Source organism: Muntiacus reevesi, chromosome 5, assembly GCF_963930625.1.
Source record: "Muntiacus reevesi chromosome 5, mMunRee1.1, whole genome shotgun sequence".
In the NCBI taxonomy this organism is placed as follows: Eukaryota; Metazoa; Chordata; class Mammalia; order Artiodactyla; family Cervidae; genus Muntiacus; species Muntiacus reevesi.
In genome coordinates, this window is record NC_089253.1 from 82,255,233 (window position 1) to 82,277,410 (window position 22,178).

Consider the following 22,178-nt stretch of genomic DNA (forward strand, 5'->3'; position numbering starts at 1 on the left):
AAATTCCGTATATATGTGTTAGTATACTGTAATGATCTTTATCTTTCTGGCTTACTTCACTCTGTATAATGGGCTCCAGTTTCATCCATCTCATTAGAACTGATTCAAATGAATTCTTTTTAACGGCTGAGTAATATTCCATGGTGTATATGTACCACAGCTTCCTTATCCATTCATCTGCTGATGGGCATCTGGGTTGCTTCCATGTCCTGGCTATTATAAACAGTGCTGCAATGAACATTGGGGTGCACGTGTCTCTTTCAGATCTGGATTCCTCAGTGTGTATGCCTAGAAGTGGTATTGCTGGGTCATATGGCAGTTCTATTTCCAGTTTTTTAAGAAATCTCCACACTGTTTTCCATAGTGGCTGTACTAGTTTGCATTCCCACCAACAGTGCAAGAGGGTTCCCTTTTCTCCACACCCTCTCCAGCATTTATTGCTTGTAGACTTTTGGATAGCAGCCATCCTGACTGGCGTGTAATGGTACCTCATTGTGGTTTTGATTTGCATTTCTCTGATGATGAGTGATGTTGAGCATCTTTTCATGTGTTTGTTAGCCATCTGTATGTCTTCTTTGGAGAAATGTCTGTTTAGTTCTTTGGCCCATTTTTTGATTGGGTCGTTTATTTTTCTGGAATTGAGCTTCAGGAGTTGCTTGTATATTTTTGAGATTAATCCTTTGTCTGTTTCCTCATTTGTTATTATTTTCTCCCAATCTGAGGGCTGTCTTTTCACCTTACTTATAGTTTCCTTTGTTGTGCAAAAGCTTTTAATTTTCATTAGGTCCCATTTGTTTATTTTTGCTTTTATTTCCAATATTCTGGGAGGTGGGTCATAGAAGATCTTGCTGTGATTTATGTCGGAGAGTGTTTTGCCTATGTTCTCCTTGTGATCTTCTAAATGGATGAGGAGAAGTGAAGAGGAAGAAATTTCAGATGCACTTTTCTTCATCTAAACCAAACCCAATGTAAAAGAAATGGTTTAAAATGCACACAGAAGAATAAGATTAAGAATAAATGTAGACTTATCCAGCCCCTTATCCAGACTTAATTTTGAACAGTTGCAATTTTTTTCTTTAGAAGTATCATCTATTGTTAAAAAAAAAACACTGTTAAAATTGAGATGTGTACAAAATTGAGATTCTGATTTGACTATCTTACCTGAATTAATTGAATCAATCTATTGTGTTCACCATTATAGAGTCTGTCCTCTGCCCCTCAGTCTTGCCACAAGTCCTTTAGCGAAGTGATCTAAATTCTATTAAATATAATAAAATTCTGTTACATATGGCCTTTGTGTTCCATGGATTTGGTTAGCTTGCCAGTGAGATCAGTATATTTCAGACTTGAGAAAGTATAGAATATCTCTGTTTTTAGGTTTTAAAACAATTCTAAAACATAGTTTTTAAATAGATCATTTCATCTGAATACCACAAAAATACCATGAAGTAGCCATACAGACATAGTTATTTTACAATTGGAGAATCAACTGAGAGGAAACTATGAATGCCCCAAATCTGACAAAAGCCCATTTAAATGCATAGAAACTTTTCCCCAATCTCTACCCTATGTGTATGCTCCTTTTTGCACAATTATTTCAGAACTAGATCCTGCTTTTCCTTAAATGATTGGCAGCCATGGTAGGTACATAGGTCTACCTGATAAGATGTTTCAGTATCTTTTGGAATAAAGTACTTGGTTTTTTGGGATTTGTTGGTATATTTACCTATTAGATCCTGGGTATACCTTTTGTCAGAGCTATTTCCTATATATATCTCAATTCATATGTAATATAGGCAGAATAGAAGGAGATCTTTTCTGTATACTCTTGTTTCAAACAATAGTCTTACTTGGATAGTGGAAAGTAGAAGCATTTAAAACACTCTGAACCTATAAAAATACATATTTTATTGTCCAGTTGACAAGTTATCATGTCAATGTGAAATAAATTAAAGTGACCCCTTTATTAATTATTATTTCAGTGCTTAAGAACCATTATAAGAAAATATTCTGTGTTTCTAAGGCGTAATTTTATTTTATTTTATTTTTTTATTTTTTTTAAAGCTCTCATGGTTTTGAATTTAATAATAACAATTAAAAACAAACAAAAAAAACAAAAAAACAGGGACATCCCTGGTGGTTTAGTGGTTAAGACCTTGCATTTCCAATGCTTCCAAAGCAGGAGGCATGGGTTTGATCCCTGGTTGGTGAGTTAAGATCCCATATGCCATGTGGTGTGGCCCAAAATAAAGAAACTAATAGTACCATCGTGTGTATGTGCTCAGTCACGTCCAACTCTTACCACATGGACCACAGCCCACCAGGCCCCTCTGTCCATGGGTTTCCCAGGCAAGATTACTGGAGTGGGTTGCCATTTCCTTCTCCATCTAAGGCGTAATTTTAAATTCTGCTGATAATATTCAAGAAATCATAGACTGGAGCCATCACATACACACCTCTAACAAGACTGATTAGTTTAACATTGTGCAGAGTGATAGATATTACTCAAGCATGCATCTTGCAAATTTGCATTTTCTGTTACAAGTAATGCTTAAAGAAAATACTAGTAAATTCCTCATATTCTTTGATTACTTGCTCCCAACCCATGTCCCTTCTCCTGTAGCCAGAGCTTCATAATTATGTACATTATAGCCCACCAGACTCCTCTGTCCATGGAATTGTCCAGGCAAGAATACTGGAGTGGGTAGCAATTCCCTTCTCCAGAGGATCTTCCTGACCCAGGAATCAAACCCAGGTCTCCGGCAGGCAGATTCTTTACCATCTGAGCCACCAGGGAAGCCCAGTTATGTACACAGGGAATGCTATACGTTGTTCTAATTATTTTCATGTGAGATGAGCAAGAACCATAGTTTCCATTATGCTTTCATTTTAGTGTCTTATCAGCTTTTCTTTTTTTTTTTTTTTCATGTACTCTGCTGGAACCCCAGGTTTAAAAATACTTAAATATTTAAAATACAAATATGGTATTAATATCTTTATATTGAATATAATCAGGAACCTCTCTTTTGGTGGGCTTTGTCCCCTTGGGAATGCTTTAGCATGGCAGAAAGTAAGAAGTCTGCAAATGTTTACTCTATGGTATCTTCCAGTTAAAATAATCAAAGCCAGCAAGTAAATTTCAGTCATATCTAGGCTACTGGCCTCAACTCTTTAACTTATATCCTAGCTACATGTTGGTCTCTTCCTCTTCCCCATTTATCTGTATTTTGCATTTGCATTTAAATACCATATTTCATAATGAAACAAGTAAGTGCTAGTGTCATTTTATTAGTATAATCATGCAGTTACTCTACATAATTAAAACTCAAAGCCCAGAATGTACTGAAAAATCTTCAGAAGTCCATAAATCAAAGTTATGATTGTCAGAATACAGGCTGTAACTGCCAGCATGTCTGCCATGGTGTACCCATGAGCAGGCCATCTTTCCTGCTGATAGAGGCTTTTTCTGGTTTTGGCTTCTGGCTGTCTTCATCTCCCACCTCGATTGCTATATTGCAATAACAGAAAATAATTGTAATACATTAGCATTAATTAATCAGGTGCCGCCAGGTACCATGCTGTATGTTTTCTTCCTATTTAAATCATATGAATAGGAAGGAGACAAAAAAATTCACATGTACTGAATATCAACTATGTGCCAAGTACCTGTTGAAAACTTGGTATACAGTTGACCCTTAAACAACACAGCTTTGAACTACATAGTTCCACTAATTTGTAGAGTTTTTCAATAGCAAATACTGCAGTACTATAAAATCTGAAGTTTTGAATCTGATGATGTGGAACCCTGGATATGGAGGATTGACTGTAAAATTATACTTATATTTTCAATTGTGTGGTGGGTCAGTGCCCGGAAGCTCCACATTGTTCAAGTGTCAACAGTATGTTATTCAATTTCAAAGAAATAAAAAGAGAAATTTCTTACAGTAGGTGGTAGACCAGAAAACTAGGTCTCAGATCGTGGAACTACTCAGTTCAGTTCAGTTGCTCAGTCATGTCCGACTCTTTGCAACCCCATGAACTGCAGCACGCCAGGCCTCCCTGTCCATCACCGACTCCCAGAGTCCACCCAAACCCATGTACATTGAGACGGTGATGCCATCCAACCATCTCATCCTCTGTCGTCCCCTTCTTCTCCTGCCCTCAATCTTTCACAGCATCAGGGTCTTTTCAGATGAGTCAGTTGTTCGCATCAGGTGGCCAAAGTGTTGGAGTTTCAGCTTCAACATCAGTCCTTCCAAGGAACACCCAGGACTGATCTCCTTTAGGATGGACTGGTTGGATCTCCTTGCAGTCCAAGGGACTCTCAAGAGTCTTCTCTAACAGCACAGTTCAAAAGCACCAATTCTTCAGCACTCAGCTTTCTTTATAGTCCAACTCTCACATCCATACATGACTACTGGAAAAATCATAGCCTTGACTAGATGGACCTTTGTTGGCACAGTAATGTCTCTGCTTTTTAATAGGCTGTCTAGTTTGGTCATAACTTTTCTTGCAAGGAGCAAGCGTCTTTCAATTTCATGGTTGCAGTCACCATCTGCAGTGATTTTGGAGCCCCCCAAAATAAGTTTGTCACAGTTTCCATGGTTTCCACATCTATTTGTCATGAAGTGATGGGACAGGATGCCATGATCTTAGTTTTCTAAATATTGAATTTTAAGCCAACTTTTTTCATTCTCCTCTTTTACTTTCATCAAGAGGCTCTTTAGTTCTTCTTCACCTTCTTCCATAAGGGTGGTGTCATCTGCACGTCTGAGGTTATTGATATTTCTCTCAGCAATCTTGATTCCAGCTTGTGCTTCATCCAGCCCAGCATTTCTCATGATGTACTCTGCATAGAAGTTAAATATGCAGGGTGACAATAGTAGCCTTGACATACCCCTTTTCCTATTTGGAGCCAGTCTGTTGTTCCATGTTCACTTCTAACTGTTACTTCCTGACCTGCATACGTGTTTCTCAGGAGGCAGGTAAGGTGTTCTCGTATTCCCATCTCTTTAAGAATTTTTCACAGTTTGTTGTGATCCACACAGTCAAAGGCTTTAGCATAGTCAATAAAGCACAAATAGATGTTTTTCTGGAACTCTCTTGCTTTTTCGATGATCTGATGGATGTTGACAATTTGACCTCTTGTTCCTCTGCCTTTTCTAAATCCAGCTTGAACATCTGGAAGTTCATGGCTCACATACTGTTGAAGCCTGGCTTGGAGACTTTTGAGCATTACTTTACCAGCATGTGAGATAAGTGCAATTGTACAGTGCTTTGAGCATTCTTTGGCATTGCTTTTCTTTGGGATTTTAATGATAACTGACCTTTTTCCAGTCCTGTGGCCACTGCTGAGTTTTCCAAATTTGCTGGCATATTGCATGAAGCACTTTCACAGCATCATCTTGTAGGATTTGAAATATCTCAACTGGACTTCCATCACCTCCACTAGCTTTTTTTGTAGTGATGCTTCTTCCTAAGGCCCACTTGACTTCACATTCCAGGATGTCTGGATCTAGGTGAGTGATCACACCATCGTGATTATCTAGTCATGAAAATCTTTTTTGTATAGTTCTTCTGTGTATCCTTGCTACCTCTTCTTAATATCTCCTGCTTCTGTTAGGTCCATACAATTTCTGTCCTTTACTGAGCCCATCTTTGCATGAAATGTTCTTGGTATCTCTAATTTTCTTGAAGAGATCTCTAGTCTTTCCCTTTCTATTGTTTTCCTCTATTTCTTTGCATTGATCTCTGAGGAAGGCTTTCTTATCTCTCCTTGCTATTCTTTGGAACTCTACATTCAAATGGGAATATCTTTCCTTTTCTCCTTTGCCTCTCATTTCTTCTTTTCACAGCAATTTTTAAGGCCTCCTCAGACAACCATTTTGGCTTTTTACATTTTTCTTGGTGATGGTCTTGATCTCTGCTTCCTGTACAGTGTCACGAACCTCCATCCATAGTTCTTCAGGCAGTCTATCTATTAGATCTAATCCCTTGAATCCATTCCTCACTTCCACTGTATGATTGTAAGGGATTTGGTTTAGGTCATACCTAAATGGTCTAGTGGTTTTCCCTACTTTCTTCAATTTAAGTCTGAATTTGGCAATAAGGAGTTCATGCTCTAAGCCACAGTCAGCTCCTGGTCTTGTTTTTGCTGACTGTATAGAGCTTCTCCATCTTTGGCTGCAGAGAATATAATCAATCTGATTTCAGTATTGACTATCTGGTGATGTCTGTGTGTAGAGTCTTCTCTTGTGTTGTTGGAAGAAGGCATTTGCTATGACCTTTCATTAAATGATCTGCCAGGTTTTCCGTAGATATTTCCTCAAGTGTACCTTCTGCTCTGTTTGGTGGGTGGTTCAATATATCTTTTGGGAGGATAGATGTCAGTTGTCACATGTAGTACTTTAGTTGTATACATTTTTCTTAAAATAGTCTAAACTATTAAAAAGCAATATAGATCTACCATAAATAATTTAGGAAATGTGAAAAAATATGAAGAGGAGAATAAAAAGTTCTCACAAAAAGCAGTCAGGTAATCACCACTAAAATTCTGGCACATTTTTTTTCAGTCTTTTTGATGGCCTAAGTCCTTTCTGATTCTTTTTTTTTTTTTTTACTGGAATTTGTCTCACTCAGTATCTTTCCTCCCCCATGTATGGGAGTTTTCCTGGGCCACTCAGGAGCCAGTATCTCACGTCCCTTTGCCCCCATCAGTTTGTGAGGCCCGCATCCTTGCCACAGCTTCAGTTGTCCTTATAAGGTTGCTGTGTCCCAGCACGATGACCCCCTGCCACCATTGTTTGATCCCAGCTAGGGGCACCATTCCTACCTAGAAGCTATGAAGTCTGTGCTTCTTCCCAATTTCCACTTTCGTCTCTCAGACTTTAACTCTTCGCAAGAGTTTCTTGAGTCTTCCACTTCCCAAGGCCCACTCCCATGATGGGGAGTCGTAGGAAAATACATCAACAAGTGTAGCTCTCACCCCTTCATAGTCAAGGTTTGTCACTGGGTCCCTTAGAAGCTGATTCCCTCTTGCCCTTCTCATGTCTACTGACACTGACCAACATCCCCAACACGGACAGTCTTTCGGGTATGTTCAGGTCCAGTATCTGGGCTCAGTTAGCTCCTAGTCAATGAGAAAAGGATAGAATTTGCCTTCATTCTACTCTTAGCCACAGTTTCTAAATTCTCATTGCTGACTCTAGGATTGAGCTTTCCCAAGGACATCGGAGAACTGACCTTTGCTAAGGATATATTTAGGATTGACCTCTCAAGAGCATGTTGACGTAACACCACCCCTGTGGACAGAGGCCTGGGATGCCCTTCCGTTGTCACATGATGGTCTAATTTCAGGACATTTCCCAAAGTCTGAGGCAAATTTTCACTAGACTGTGAACTTTGTAAGTAGAAAGACTTTGTTTTGTTCTTTGCTCCATATCTGGCATCTTTACTGTGGTTCTCATACATATTAGATGTTTAAATATTATTTAATTTTAAACATTTTAAACAAAGAGAGCATTAATATAAAAAGACTGTTATTTTAATATTTCACTTAACATTATATAGAGGGCATTTTCATATTTATTACTCAAGCTCTAGATAGAAGTTTATCTCAAAGTATAAGACCTATGTTCCAGTTACCCTACATGACACAAAGGGTTTAATTGTAGGACATAAAATGAAATATCCTGGGCTTATCAATCCATAGGTTTCATATCATATATTTTTCTCTAAGTAAAGGCAAGAATAAATGTTATCCAATTGTAGGAAAGTATTCTAAATGTTCTGAGGCTGCCTAAGGAAGTTGTTTTTATTTCCTGGAAGTATGGAAGTATGAGTTTTATGGGCAAGTGGTAGTTCCTGTTAGAAATAAAACATGATTTACTGATTGAAATATTGTAGCACTCTGGAAAACCCAAAGCAAAAGCATAGTAGGGACATAATGAGAGTCTCAAAAAATCATTAAAAAGGCAACATAGTTTGGAAGTTTACCTTTAGGCCTCAAATAATGTCATATTAAGTGAAATAGCTGTTTTAGGTTATGATTTAATTATTTTTCTGAGAACCTTTTCAAAAAAATACAAGGCCATTAGAAAGTATCCTGAAATCCATCAGGAATTCTTTTTTTTAACATGATTCAAGTCTGACCACTTGCATCCAGCTTAGGAAAGTAGCAGTCGAAGACATTTCTTTTCTGTACAGTTCAGGAGAGAGAGTGGATCACCCTGTCTGGAATGACACATTTATACCAGCAAGTATTGTAAGATAAAATGATATTGCAGGTTGGAACACACGGCTACTGAACTACTTACTCTTCTGGGATCTTTCTACTCAACTGGCGTGTAGTGAACAAGCTATGAAGGAAGGAGAATACCATGTCCCTATATAGTAGGCAAATTCCCATTCCCTCACTTTTTTACAAACTTGCACTCTTAGATTTATTAATGTCTTCTAGTTCTCAACTAGAAGATGTCCTTTTCATCGTAGGGAGCTGGAATGCAGAAGTAGGAAGTCAGGAGATACCTGAAGTAACAGGCAAGTTTGACCTTGGAGCAAGACAAAGGGTAACAGAGTTTTGCCAAGAGAATAGGCTGGTTATAGCAAACACCCTTTTCCAACAACACAAGAGAAGACTCTACACATGGACATCACCAGATGGTCAATACTGAAATGAGATTGATTATAGTCTTTGCAACCAAAGATGAAGAAGCTCTATACAGTCAGCAAAAACAAGAATGGGAGCTGACTGTGGCTCAGTTCATGAACTCCTTATTGCCAAATTCAGACTTAAATTGAAGAAAGTAGAGAAAACCACTAGACCATTCAGGTGTGACCTAAGTCAAATCCCTTACCGTTACACAATGGAAGTAACAAATTGATTGAAGGGACTAGATCTGATAGGCAGAGTGCCTGAAGAACTATGGAGAGAGCTACGTAACATTGTGCAGAAGGTGTTATCAAAACCATCGCCAAGAAAAAGAAAGGCAAAAAGGCTGTCTGAGGAGGCCTTACAAATAGCTGTGAAAAGAAGAGACGTGAAAGGCAAAAGAGAAACGGCAGGATGTACTCAGGAGAATGCAGAATTACAAAGAATAGCATGGAGAAATAAGAAAGCTTTTTAAAGTGAGCGATGCAAAGAAATAGAGGAAAACAATAGAATGGGAAAGATCTCTTCAAGAAATTTAGAGATATCAAGGGAACATTTCATGCAAAGATGAGCACAATAGAAGAATTATACAAAACAGATCTTAATGACCCAGATAACCACAACCATGTGATCACTCACCTAGAGCCAAGTCAAGTGAGCCTTAGGAAGCTTCACTATGAACAAAGCTAGTGGAGGTGATGGAATTCCAGCTGAACTATTTCAGATCCTACAAGGTGTTGCTGACAACGTCCTGCACTCAATATGCCAGCAAATTAGGAAAACTCAACAGTTGCCACAGAACTGGAAAAGGTCAGTTTTCATTCCAATTGCAAAGAAGGGCAATGCCAGATAAACTACCACACAATTGCACTAATCTCACACTCTAGCAAATTAATGCTCAAAATCCTTCAAGCGAGGCTTCAACAGTACATGAACTTCCAGATGTTCCAGCTGAATTTAGAAAAGGCAGAAGAACCAGAGAGCAAGTTGCCAGCATCTGTTGATCATAGAAAAAGCTAGAGATTTTCAGAAAAGTCTCTACTTCTGCTTCATTGACTACATTAAAGCCTTTTACTCTGTAGATCACAACAAACTGTAGAAAATCTTACAGAGATGGGAATAACAGACCACCTTACCTGCCTCCTGTGAAACCTGTATGCAGGTCAAGAAGCAACAGTTAGAACCATACATGGAACAATGGACTGGTTCCAAATTGAGAAAGGAGTATGTCAAGGCACTTTGCTTATTTAACTTATATGCAGAGTACATCATGTGAAATGCTGGATGAAGCACAAGCTGGAATTAAGATTGCCCTGAGAAATATCAATAATCTCAGATATGCAGATGATACCACCCTTATAGGAGAAAGCAAAGAGAACCCAAAGGGCCTCTTGGTGAAAGTGAAAGAGGAGAGTGAAAAGTCTAAAGTGAAAGAGGAGAGTGAAAAGTCTGGCTTAAAACTCAACATTCAAAAAACAAAGATCATGGCATCTGGTCCCATCACTTCATGGCAAATATTTCAGGAAACAATGGAAACAGTGACATACTTTATTTTTGGGGGCTCCAGAATCACTGTGGATGGTGAAATTAAAAGAAGATATTAAGAAGAGAAGGCAAGAATACACAGAAGAAATGAGAATACCAGCCCTTTAATGTCACTGCAGCCCTGAAATTAAAAGACGCTTGCTCCTTGGAAAAAAAAAGCTATGACAAATCTAGACAGCCTATTAAAAAACAGAGACATTACTTTGCCTACAAAGGTCCGTATAGTCATAACTATGGTTTTTCCAGTAGTCATGTATGGATGTGAGAGCTGGACAATAAAAAAAACTAAGCACCAAAGAACTGATGCACTGGGAAGACCCAGAGGGATGGGATAGGGAGGGAGGTGGGAGGGGGGATCAGGATGGGGAACACATGTAAATCCATGGCTGAGTCATGTCAATGTATGGCAAAAACCACTACAATATTGTAAAGTAATTAGCCTCCAACTAATAAAAATAAATGAAAAAAAAAAAAAAGAACTGATGCCTTCAAGCTGTGGTGCTGGAGAAGACTCTTGAGAGTCCCTTGAACAGCAACGAGATCAAACCAGTCAATACTAAAGGAAATCAACCCTGAATATTCATTGGAAGGGCTGATGCTGAAGCTCTAGTACTTTGTCGACCTGATGCCAGGAGCCAACTCATTGGAAAAGACCCTCATGCTGGAAAAGGTTGAAGGCAGGAGGAGAAGGTGATGACAGAGGATGAGGTGGTTGGATGACATCACCGACTCAATGAACATGAGTTTGAGCAAACTCTGGGAGATGGTGAAGGAAAGGGAAGCCTAGGGTGCTGCAGTCCATGGAGTCACAAAGAGTCAGACATGACTGAGCGACTGAACAACAAAGCTCCCAACTAGCCTACTAAATTTAATAAATACACCTAATTTACTAAAGGGCTTCCCTGGTGGCTCAGCGGTAAAGAATCTGCCTGCAATGAAGGATAGCACCTCCAATGCAGGAGACGCCAGTTCGATCCCTGGGTTGGAAAGATCTCCTAGAGAAGGAAATGCAACCTATTCCAGTATACTTGCCTGGGAAGTCCCACAAATAGAGGAGCCTGGTGGGATACTCTCCATGGGGTTTCAGAAGTCGGACACGACTTAGAAACTAAACCACCTCCCCAAGTTACTAACAGATGTGCAATGACAACCCAATAAAGATGCAGTATCATAAAGGAATAAATTATTGCAAGTAGGAAAGACTTCTTAATCTAGTGCCTTAACTTGCCTTTCATCACATCCCCACTGTTCCACTCAGTCCTTTACAAGAAAACTTATTGCAAACAGTTGAGCGTAAGTGTCTGGAAACTTGGGGCCCCTCCTCAGTGGTGGTATTGAGAGGAAGGGGGTCATGGTAGCTGCCTCTCAGGCCTGTGCTCATTGTCTTTTTGTACCTTCTGCCAATTCTGCCTTTCACTTTGCATGTTCATTCACTGTAGGGAAATCCTAGGGCCATGACTTGCAGAAGCTGCCACCAGAATTTAAATAAAGCTGTGCAGTTGGGAACACCTCTGTAACTGATAATTGAAACATCTTAGCACATAATCCATCCCAGGCATATCATGTCACAGAAAAAAAATGCAAGCAAATTGACAGTAATGTGGATAGTTTAAAAATAAAGAATAGAGTAGAAATATAGCTGTTTGCATAAATTATGTCATACAAATGATGCAAAACTTTCCCGTCTTATTTTTTTTTATAAAAATGGTAATCTTTTCTTTATTTTTTTTTCAATTATTTTTATTAGTTGGAGGCTAGTTACTTCGCAACAGTCAGTAGGTTTTGTCATACACTGACATGAATCAGCCATGGAGTTACATGTATTCCCCATCCCGATCCCCCCCCCCCCACCCGATTCCTCTGGGTCCTCCCAGTGCACCAGGCCCGAGCACTTGTCTTATGCATCCCACCTGGGCTGGTGATCTGTTTCACCATAAATAATATACATGCTGTTCTCTCGAAACATCCCACCCTCGCCTTCTCCTACAGAGTCCAAAAGTCTGTTCTGTACATCTGTGTCTCTTTTTCTGTTTTGCATATAGGGTTATCATTACCATCTTTCTAAATTCCATATATGTGTTAGTATGCTGTAATGATCTTTATATTTCTGGCTTACTTCACTCTGTATAATGGGCTCCAGTTTCATCCATCTCATTAGAACTGATTCAAATGAATTCGTTTTAATGGCTGAGTAATATTCCATGGTGTATACGTACCACAGCTTCCTTATCCATTCATCTGCTGATGGGCATCTAGGTTGCTTCCATTTCCTGGCTATTATTAACAGTGCTGCGATGAACACTGGGGTGCACATGTCTCTTTCAGATCTGGTTTCCTTAGTGTGTATGCCCAAGAGTGGTATTGCTGGGAACTTTCCCATCTTAAACAGGACCTCTGTAGAATATAACCTGTAATGAGAACAGTAGAAATGTGGGAGAGAGTTCATTGTGAAGTACAGAGGTTATTAAAGAGTTAGAAAATAAACTTAAGAGAACAATAGAATAGGGCTAAAATATTTTACTGGGAGATGCAAAAGTAAAGTAGACAATTTAATGCATGAATCTTTTCAACTCTGAAGTGTTCTGATGGTGACCAAGCCACATGTTCATGCAGACACAGCCAAGCTTTATGCAATACATGAGACAATAAGTATATGAAAGGGAAAATTATTTAAAATCAGTGGGTTCAAGCAAGGCAAAGGGATATTCTTTTGAAGAACCCTTTAGAAATAGACTTTGTCCCTTTATCTCTGGTATTCTGAAGGTAAATTGAATAATGTTTTATCTCCAGTTAGAGTAAAATAACCTTTCTGTCTGCCGTAAACTAAACAATCTGAAAATTCTCTGTGGTATGATGCTGTGATAAAATAATAACAAGATAAACCAGGATTTCAGAGAGAACCATTCATACATTTATTAATTCCATGCATGCAAAATGCATCCGTCCTGCAGTGGAAACGCAGTAATGATCAGTGTGTACATAATTCCCCTCTCACCGGCAAGACGGACATTGGAGAAGTCATTATACCAGCAGCATAGCAATTAGCCTCTTCAACTCGCAGATGCTCTGAATTTCCCCTCAGCGTGTCCTTCCAACAGATTTCCCGACAGAATGCTTAATCCTGGCTCACTCTCATTGTTTTCCTGTGTTTCAGATCAAATAGTGCATGTGCTATTGAAAAATCATTCAGTGCCATGGCTGATCAATACTTGGATGCCATGGCTTCAGATCCCAATCATGCCTTCAAGATTTCCTGGCAATTATAGATTTTAATCATAAAAAATGACTTATCCAGTGGGAGTGATTGTTTATAACCTTCATTTTCCTAAAGTTCCCTGTCATATTCATTCTCAGTCATCCTCAGCATTGACTAGGACCTTTCAGAGAAAATAATAGAGTAGCTTTCTCAACTTTCTAACTCTTCCTCCCTCCTAGAAATGTAACCATGTGTATACTTGTTCTTACCTCCTCTCCTGAGTTATACTGCCCCAGGGTTCTTGTTGCACCCTTCACATTTCTATTTTCTGTTTTAGACTACCATATATTTATTGGTTTACTCACCACAGTTCTCTCCCGTCATAAACACCATGTTGACCTGTGATACACTCTACCTACTCTTCTATTATCTCTCCTATTGTTACAAATTCATTTCCGCTTGCTATCTCTAATTCTTCTCTCTCCAATTTCTGAATTCATGAAATCTTGCTTGTGTCCTCCACTTATAAACTGAAACTTTTATTCAGTGTACTGAGTGATCCTCTTCTTCTTGCTAAATTTGGTAATCAACTCTCAGTCCTGAATTGACATCCTTGCAGTGTTTTTCACTCTTTTCTGTATTTCCTTGCTCCATTCTCTAGTTTGTGCCATCATTTTCTCATCCTTCAACTTAGTGTTGTTCCCAGATTTCTCTGCTTGTATCAAAAACTCAGGGTTTTTGAGACCCAAGTATCTTTTTTTTCCTATTTATTGGCTCTATAGAGTCCATATACTTCCTTATTTTATCCACTATTGCTGTGAATACACATAAAATCCCTTCTGAGTCCCTGACCTACAAATCCAACTAATAGAGATTTCCACTTGGATTTTTATCAGGCATCTAATGTATGCAAAAAATTAAAATTTACTTCAACATTTTGTTCCCAAATCTGCATAGACTTTCCCTTCTAAATATCTCTCACATTTGCCTACTTATCTCCATCATCTCTGCATCTTTTCTTATTTCCTATACAGTCACATCTCACTGGGAACTACCATTATCTTCTAACTCATATCCCCTCTTTCCTTGTCCCATACTCATATATTCATTTCAGTGCATCTAAGATGATCTTTCCAAAATGCAGACCTAAGTATGTCTGTTCTAAGGTTCAATAGATCCCCCAGTGTCCTCAGGATAAAGTCCAAACTTTTAAGATTGAATGTAAAACGCTTTTTGATATAGCCCTATTTATCATGGCATTTATTCAGATGACAACTTTTTGTGCCCCCTCCACTGTTCTTTCTAGTCAGCAAATTGATGTCTGTTAAGTGACATTGTACTCCTAATTACAAGCCTTTGAATATGCTGATTTTTTTATAAAACTCCTTTTAAATTTATTTTTTATTTTTAATTGGAGGAATAGGCTGCTTTCTTTGCTTGGAACCTCCTACTTCCTTTCTAGTTCTTCTTTTTCATTAGAACTTGTATGTATCAGCTCCTCCAGGAAGGTTCTTGACCTCCAAAGATTTCACTGGATGTCCATTTAATGTGTTTCCAGAATACACTGCACTTGCCTCATTGACATTTTTATCACAAAGTATGTTTGCATGCCTATTTATACACCCCATATTTATTAAAGGTTGGGCTGGCACTTTGTTTAGTACATTTTCCCATGTATGAGCTATCTACATTTGGTAGTAAAAGCTATGAAATTAGAGGAGCTTGCCAAAGAAGAAAGAATACAGAAAGAGTAAAGGAAAATGGGAGCCATTGCAAAGACAAATTTCAAAGTACCTCCTTACCGTGGTTTGGGAGGAAAAAGGGAAGAAGAGGTCAGGAGTCAGAGGGAATAACACTAAGGTAGATAGAGTGTGATGGAAGTCAAACAGGGGGTCCCTGGAAGAAATCCATCAGTAGCTTGTTGAGCAAAAAAGAGTGAGGGAGTGGGAGGAAATTGTAGGAATTTTGCACTGGGAAGTCACTGGTGACCCTTTGAGAGAGCAAATTTAGTAAAGCTTTAGATTCAGAAGGCAGGATGCAGGAAGCTAAGGAAGATGTTGAGAGCAGGAAGTGAGGGATATGTGCACAGTACTCTTTTAGGAAAAGAGACCTCAAAAGAAAGGGGACCAAGGTGATAGGCTGGTACTTGGGAGTAGCAAAACCAAGAACAGATTCTCTCCTTCCCTCCCCTCTTCCTTCCTTCCTTCTTGCCTCCCTCCTCCCCTCCCTTCCTCTTTCCCTCCCTCTCCTCTTTCCTTTGACTTCCCTCACCTTCCTTCTTTCCCTTTTCTTACTTCCTTCTTTCTCCTCTTCTTGCTTCTTTTTTCTCTAATAAGAATAATTCTTTGAGTATACTTATAGTACTTATGAGAAGGAAACTAAATGAGAAATGTGACGACTCAGCAAAGAAAGGTTTACTTGACAAAGTCTCTGAAACTGTTGAGTGAGCAAAGCCCTGATATTAGTGAAGAGAACTGGATTAGGAGTGCAGAGTGAGACAGTCTTGGAAAGTAAGATAAATGCCCCATTTATGAAAAGAGAGATTTAGTGCAAGGATAACATTCAGTGTGTGTTTGAAAAATAATAATTAATGGATTTCAAGTCATCCGAATCCTGTATTTTCAGCAAAGTATCAGATAAATACAAGCATAGATTTAGAGAAACAACCTTGATATCTGAGCTTGAGTAAAGTGCAAAGTTTTGAACAATATATTGATCAATTAAAGATAGAATGTGAAATATCAGAATTAGGATGGATAAAGACTTCAAACTCTTTAAGTTTCAGAACTCTTAAAATAGTTTAATGCCCTTGAAAAATGTTCCTCCCCCTATAAACTGTTATCCTCAGAAAGATGCAAATTTAATACCAAATGCTCTTTGGCCCCATTTAGGTGGACTTCATTATATACTCTCATTGTAGACAGGGGATGTTACAAATTTAAAATTAGAGTATGCCAATAGATAGCATGCTACTTGTCAAATAAAATTTTCTGGAGTCAACCATTTGTTATTAATGGCTTTTTTCTTTTTTTATACTACTTTCAAAATTTCTCTCAGCATTCAAATTCAAATTATAAATGTACTAAAGTATTAATGTAATTAAAATTGATTCTGCCATTAAATGTATCTTTATTCATAACTGTACTTCGTAAGTCATTCCAGTCAGACATTTTTGTAATTAGACTGAAGTTCATTGATCATAATTTTTCATGTGAATAAAAGGTATTTGCATTTTTACCATAGTTAAGTCTCAAGCTGTGTTGCTCTTATAAAGAAAATTTTCACATCCAGTATTTGTTTCAGTTAGGTTCTTCTTAAAATGTGTTTTCAGCTGTCAGAAAATGCAGCATCACTTCCCATGGGCAAAATTAAGGGACTCTGAATAGGTTAGTTTATGTCATCCGTGAATGGGTAAGGTCTCAAGTTCCATGAGTTTTGCCTCAGCTACCATTAATTTACTGAGTTTTTTATTGAATTTTTCAAGCTGAGTTCAAGATGTATGGAAGAAATATAAAAGGATCTTTTAGCCATTTTCTGTTCCAAATGTATCGAAGCATGTACTTGAATTTCAAAACATGGACTTGGGGTTAAAATAATTTCTTCATTCATACTAGGTGTTAATTAAAAACAGGGAAGATGGCATTTGAAGTTTGTTACCCTCTATTCTGTTTTAGAAATTGAACAAATTCTCAAAACTTCTTCTGGTAATGTGTGATTTTTAGATGCAAAGTAACAACAAAGTAACAAAGTATAAAATTCTTACATATAAATTACATATTTTCTTCATATTCTTAGAGCAAGCATTAGATGTGCCGCTTGTTTCAAGACATTGTGACTCTTTTAATTTAGTCCTGCAGAGGTAATATATCACCTCCTAAAATGCAGGCTTTTAATCATATCTGGTATCAAAGCAATGTGTATATATGAGTATTAAAGACACACTCAAAAGTATTTTCTTTAGAAATTAAATTTCTTTTCCTTGCTTTATTTTAAATACAAATGATATATTATTCCACTTTACATTTGTGAATTGTTTGGCCCGGGGGGGAAAAAAAGAGTTTAAGCAGAGTTCCTGTATTTCAGAATGTTAAAGAAATAATAGGAAAGACTAATACCAGAACACAATTAGTTACAGTAAATGACATCAGGTACTGGGGGCTCATTGGAGGGTGAGCTTGATCCTAAAGGAATCAGAAAAGGCTTCATGAGGGGGGCTATATTTGAGTAGATTCAGGGAATTGCATAGAATTCTACTTGATAGCAAGGAGGCTTTTCTGGCAATAATGGCACAGAGGAGAGAATTATCTTCTCCAGATCACTAAGTGATCCAGTTTGTCTAGAAGAATGAATGTATGAATGTAGTATACAGGCAAGGTTTGGCCATAATGAGTTCTGGGGAACCACTTCCTTATAGAGGCGGGATAAAAGATGTTCTGTAGCACATCATTAAGGAGTGAATTGGGTGATGGGCAGAAGGTGGAACTTTGAATAGATTTAACTTGGAAAATAGAAAAGTCATGTCCACATTTGTTTTTTCTACTATGTTCCAGATACAGTTAGATATTTTAGCTGCATTATCTTTGATCCTTCCAGCAAACACAAGGTTAGAGTTTGTCCTTTGAAAGATACTGTGGAGAATATATTAGAAGGCAACCAGATTAGGAGCCCCCTGGGGAGGTGACTCATGCATATTTCATCTTTTTTTCCTTTTATTCTGTGTACTTGGAAACAATTTCAACTCTCCCACATTATTGAATACCATTCACATTGGTTGCTGTCCACACACTCTCCCACTTTCGGTTTCCCTTGTTGTTTTAATGGCTTACATTTGTATGATACATTAGTCAAAACTAATGAGCCAATAGTGGTACATTACTAACTGAAGCCCATACTTTATTGACATTTTCTTTGTTTTTACCTAACGTCCTTTTTATGTACTGCACTCTCATCCAGGTTACATTTAGTTATCATGTCTTGTTATATTTAGTTGTCATGTCTTGGTTCATGCATGCTCAGTTGCTTTGGTCATGTCCAACTCTTTGCGACCATATGGACTGTAGCTCGCCAGAATTTTCTGTCCATGGGATTCTCCAGGCAAGAATACTGGAGTAGGTTGTCATGTCCTCCTTCAGAGGATCTTCCCAACCCAGGGATCAAACCCACATCTCCTGCGTCTTCTGCATTGCAGGCGGATTCTTTACCACTGACCCACCAGGGAAGCCTGTCGTGTCTTGGTAACTATCTCTAAACTGTGAGTTTCTCAGACTTTCCTTGTTTTTGATGACCTTGACAGTTTTGAGGAGTACTAGTCAGGTGTTTTATAAAATCTCCCTGAACTAGGATTTGTTTGATTTTTTTTTTTTTTTTTTGATGATTTCTCTGGGGTTTTAGGTTTGAGGGAGGAAGACCACAGAGATAAGTGTTCTTTTCATCACACCAGACAGCCATTGGTCTGTTTTGTTGTTATTCAGTCACTAAGTCGTGTCCGACTCTTTGCGACCCCATGGGCTGCAGCACTCCAGACGTCCCTGTCCTTCACCATCTCCCGGAGTTTGCTCAGACTCATGTCCATTGAGTTGGTGATGCTATCTAACTATCTCATCCTCTGCTGACCCCATTCTCCTTTTGCCTTCAGTCTTTCCCAGCCTCAGAATTGTTTCCAGTGGGTTGGCTCTTCACATCAGGTAGCCAAAGTATTGGAGCTTCAGCTTCAGCATCAGTCCTTCCAATGAATATTCAGGGTTGATTTCTTTAGTATTGACTGGTTTGATCTCCTTGCTCTCCAAGGGACTCTAAAGAGTCTTCTCCAGCACCACAGTTCAAAAGCATCAATTCTTCAATGCTCCGGTTTCTTTATGGTCCAATTCTCACATCTGTACATGACTACTGAAAAAAATTCAAAGCTTTGACTATATGGATCTTTGTTGGCAAAGTGATGTCTTTGCTTTTTAATACGCTGTCTAGTTTTGTCATAGCTTGCTGATCGTTTACTATCTCTATTATTCCTTTTTCAGAATGTCATATAGATGGTGTCAGTCTATAATCTTTTTAGACTGCCTTCTTTCAGTTAATAATATGAATTTAATAAGGGTACACAGAATGTTGGAGGTATGCCAAATGGACACAGAAGCCAATCGAGAGAGTTCCCACTGGAAAGATGGAAAACATTTTGCAACAAAATAAATTAAGTATTATTGTCCTATTGGGGAAAGAGCAGACAAATAGATCAGTGGAACAGCCCAGAAATAGACCCACACAAATATAGTCATCTGACCTTAGACAAAAGTGTAAAGGATATTTAATAGAAGAAAAGGATTCTTTTCAGCTTTTAAGAAATTGTTTTACATAACAAATTGCTATGTTTTTTAAAAAACAGTGAACCTAGATTTGTACTTTATGTTGATGATATAAATCTCATTGTAAAGTGACATTTTCCCCACCTTTTTCATACACTTTGGAAAGAGATTCCTAAATGTAGCTCAAACTAAAGGAATAAGAATTTATGCTTCAACTCATTCAGGGTGAAATGTATACATAAATTACTCCAATTTTTTTTTGAATGGGGAACTTTGTCTATATCCTCCACTTATTCAGTCACTTATTTATATCCGCATGAACCTCTGGGTTTTTTATACTTCCTCACAAAGTTTTGGAAAAGAAAGACAAGGAAGAAGATTGATTGTGGTGGAATCCTTTTTTATTGATTGTTGAATTTTATTTGATAATATTTCATTGAGGATTTTTGTTTCTATCTTAGTAAGAGAAAATGGTCTGTCCTTTTCCTTCTTGTAATGTCTTTCTCTGAGTTTACTATTTAGGTAATACTAATCTTATAGAAAGTGTTAGGAACTGTTCTCTCTGCTTGTAATTTTCTGGAAGAACAACTGGTAGCACTTCTTCCCTAAATATTTGGTAGAATTTACCAGCAAAACTTTCTAGAACTATTGCTTTTTTTGAAGGGAGGTAACTAACTATTGATTCCTCTCTTTGAAATAATAGAGCTATTCAGGTTTCCTTTTGCCTCTTTTGTATGTTTTGGTTTATATCTTTCAAGTAGTTGATTACTTAAGTTATCAAATTTGTGAGCACAGTGCTGTTGATAGTGTTATTTTATTATCTTTTTAATATTCATAGGTCAGTAGTAATGATCCACAGTATCTCCCCTCTCTTTTCTGATATTGACAATTTGTTTTTTCTTTCTTCTTTTCCTAGTTAGCCTGGCTGGAAGTCTATCAGTTTCATTGATCTTTCTCTATTGTTTCCTGGTTGCTTCTGTAATTTTATCCTTTCTCTAGCTTTAAATCACCCTTCTCTTTTCCTGTGGGAGCTGCCGAGTTGAGAGGAGCATGGCCTTCTCCTCTCCCTGCCATGGTGTGTGCTCGTCCACTGATATCAGTGTACTCCAAAAAGGGGGAGTCCTCTGGCAAAAATGTCACTTTGCCTGCTGTGTTCAAGGCTCCCATTCGACCCGATATTGTTAACTTTGTTCACACCAACTTGCGCAAAAACAGCAGACAGCCCTATGCTGTCAGTGAATTAGCAGGTCACCAAACCAGTGCTGAGTCTTGGGGACCGGCAGAGCTGTGGCTCGAATTCCCAGGGTTCGAGGTGGCAGGACTCACCGTTCTGGTCAGGGTGCTTTTGGAAATACGTGTCGTGGGGGCCGCATGTTTGCACCAACCAAGACCTGGCAACGTTGGCACCGCAGAGTGGATACAATGCAGAAGCGATATGCCGTCTGCTCTGCACTGGCTGCCTCAGCCTTACCAGCGAGGGTCATGTCTAAAGGTCATCGCATAGAGGAAGTTCCTGAACTTCCTTTGGTGGTTGAAGATAAACTTGAAGGCTACAAGAAGACCAAGGAGGCTGTTTTGCTTCTGAAGAAACTTAAGGCCTGGAATGATATCAAAAAGGTCTATGCCTCTCAGCGAATGAGAGCTGGCAAAGGCAAAATGAGAAACCGTCACCGTATCCAGCGCAGGGGACCCTGCATCATCTATAATGAGGACAATGGTATCATCAAGGCCTTCAGAAACATCCCTGGAATTACTCTGCTTAATGTAAGCAAGCTGAACATTTTGAAACTTGCCCCTGGTGGTCATGTGGGACGTTTCTGCATTTGGACTGGAAGTGCTTTCCCAAAGTTAGATGAGCTGTACGGCACTTGGCCTAAAGCAGCCTCCCTCAAGAGTAACTACAACCTCCCCATGCACAAGATGCTCAATACAGACCTCAGCAGAATCTTGAAAAGCCCAGAAATCCAAAGAGAACTCCGAGCACAATGCAAGAAGATTCATCACAGAGTCCTGAGGAAGCATCCACTGAAAAACCTGAGAATCATGTTGAAGCTTAACCCACACACAAAGACCTTGTGCCGGAACACCATTCTTCAACGGGCCAAGAACCACAAAATCTGCATGGATAAGGCAGCAGCAGCACTAGAAGCCAAATCAGATCAGAAGGGGGTTCAGGGCAAGAAGCCTGTGGTGGGAAACAAAGAAAAGAAAGCTGTTGGTGTTAAAAAGCTGAAGAAGCCTGTGGTGGGAAAAAAGGCTGCAGGGACCACGAAACCAGCAGCTGAAAAGAAACCCACAGAAAAGAAACCCACCTCAGAGGAAAAGAAGGCTGCAGCATAAGCTTAAACTTGTTTATTCCGTAAATGCCAAATCATTTCGAACAGCTAATTTTGAATGAAGACCTGAACAAAGAGGCAATGAGAAATAAATAAATAAATAAATCACCCTTCGTCCTCTAGTTTCTGTGATACTAAAGCCCCACCTTAGGTTA

The 22,178-nt window shown here is 38.6% G+C and overlaps 1 protein-coding gene and 1 pseudogene across 5 annotated transcripts in view; both read left to right on the forward strand.

The window, feature by feature from the left end:
• The window catches only part of RGS7 (regulator of G protein signaling 7), a 442,134-nt gene that overhangs the window by 331,635 nt on the left and 88,321 nt on the right, over nucleotides 1–22,178 (forward strand). The gene's annotated exons all lie outside the window — the stretch shown is intronic.
• On the forward strand, nucleotides 20,718–22,027 carry LOC136169011 (large ribosomal subunit protein uL4 pseudogene; annotated as a pseudogene).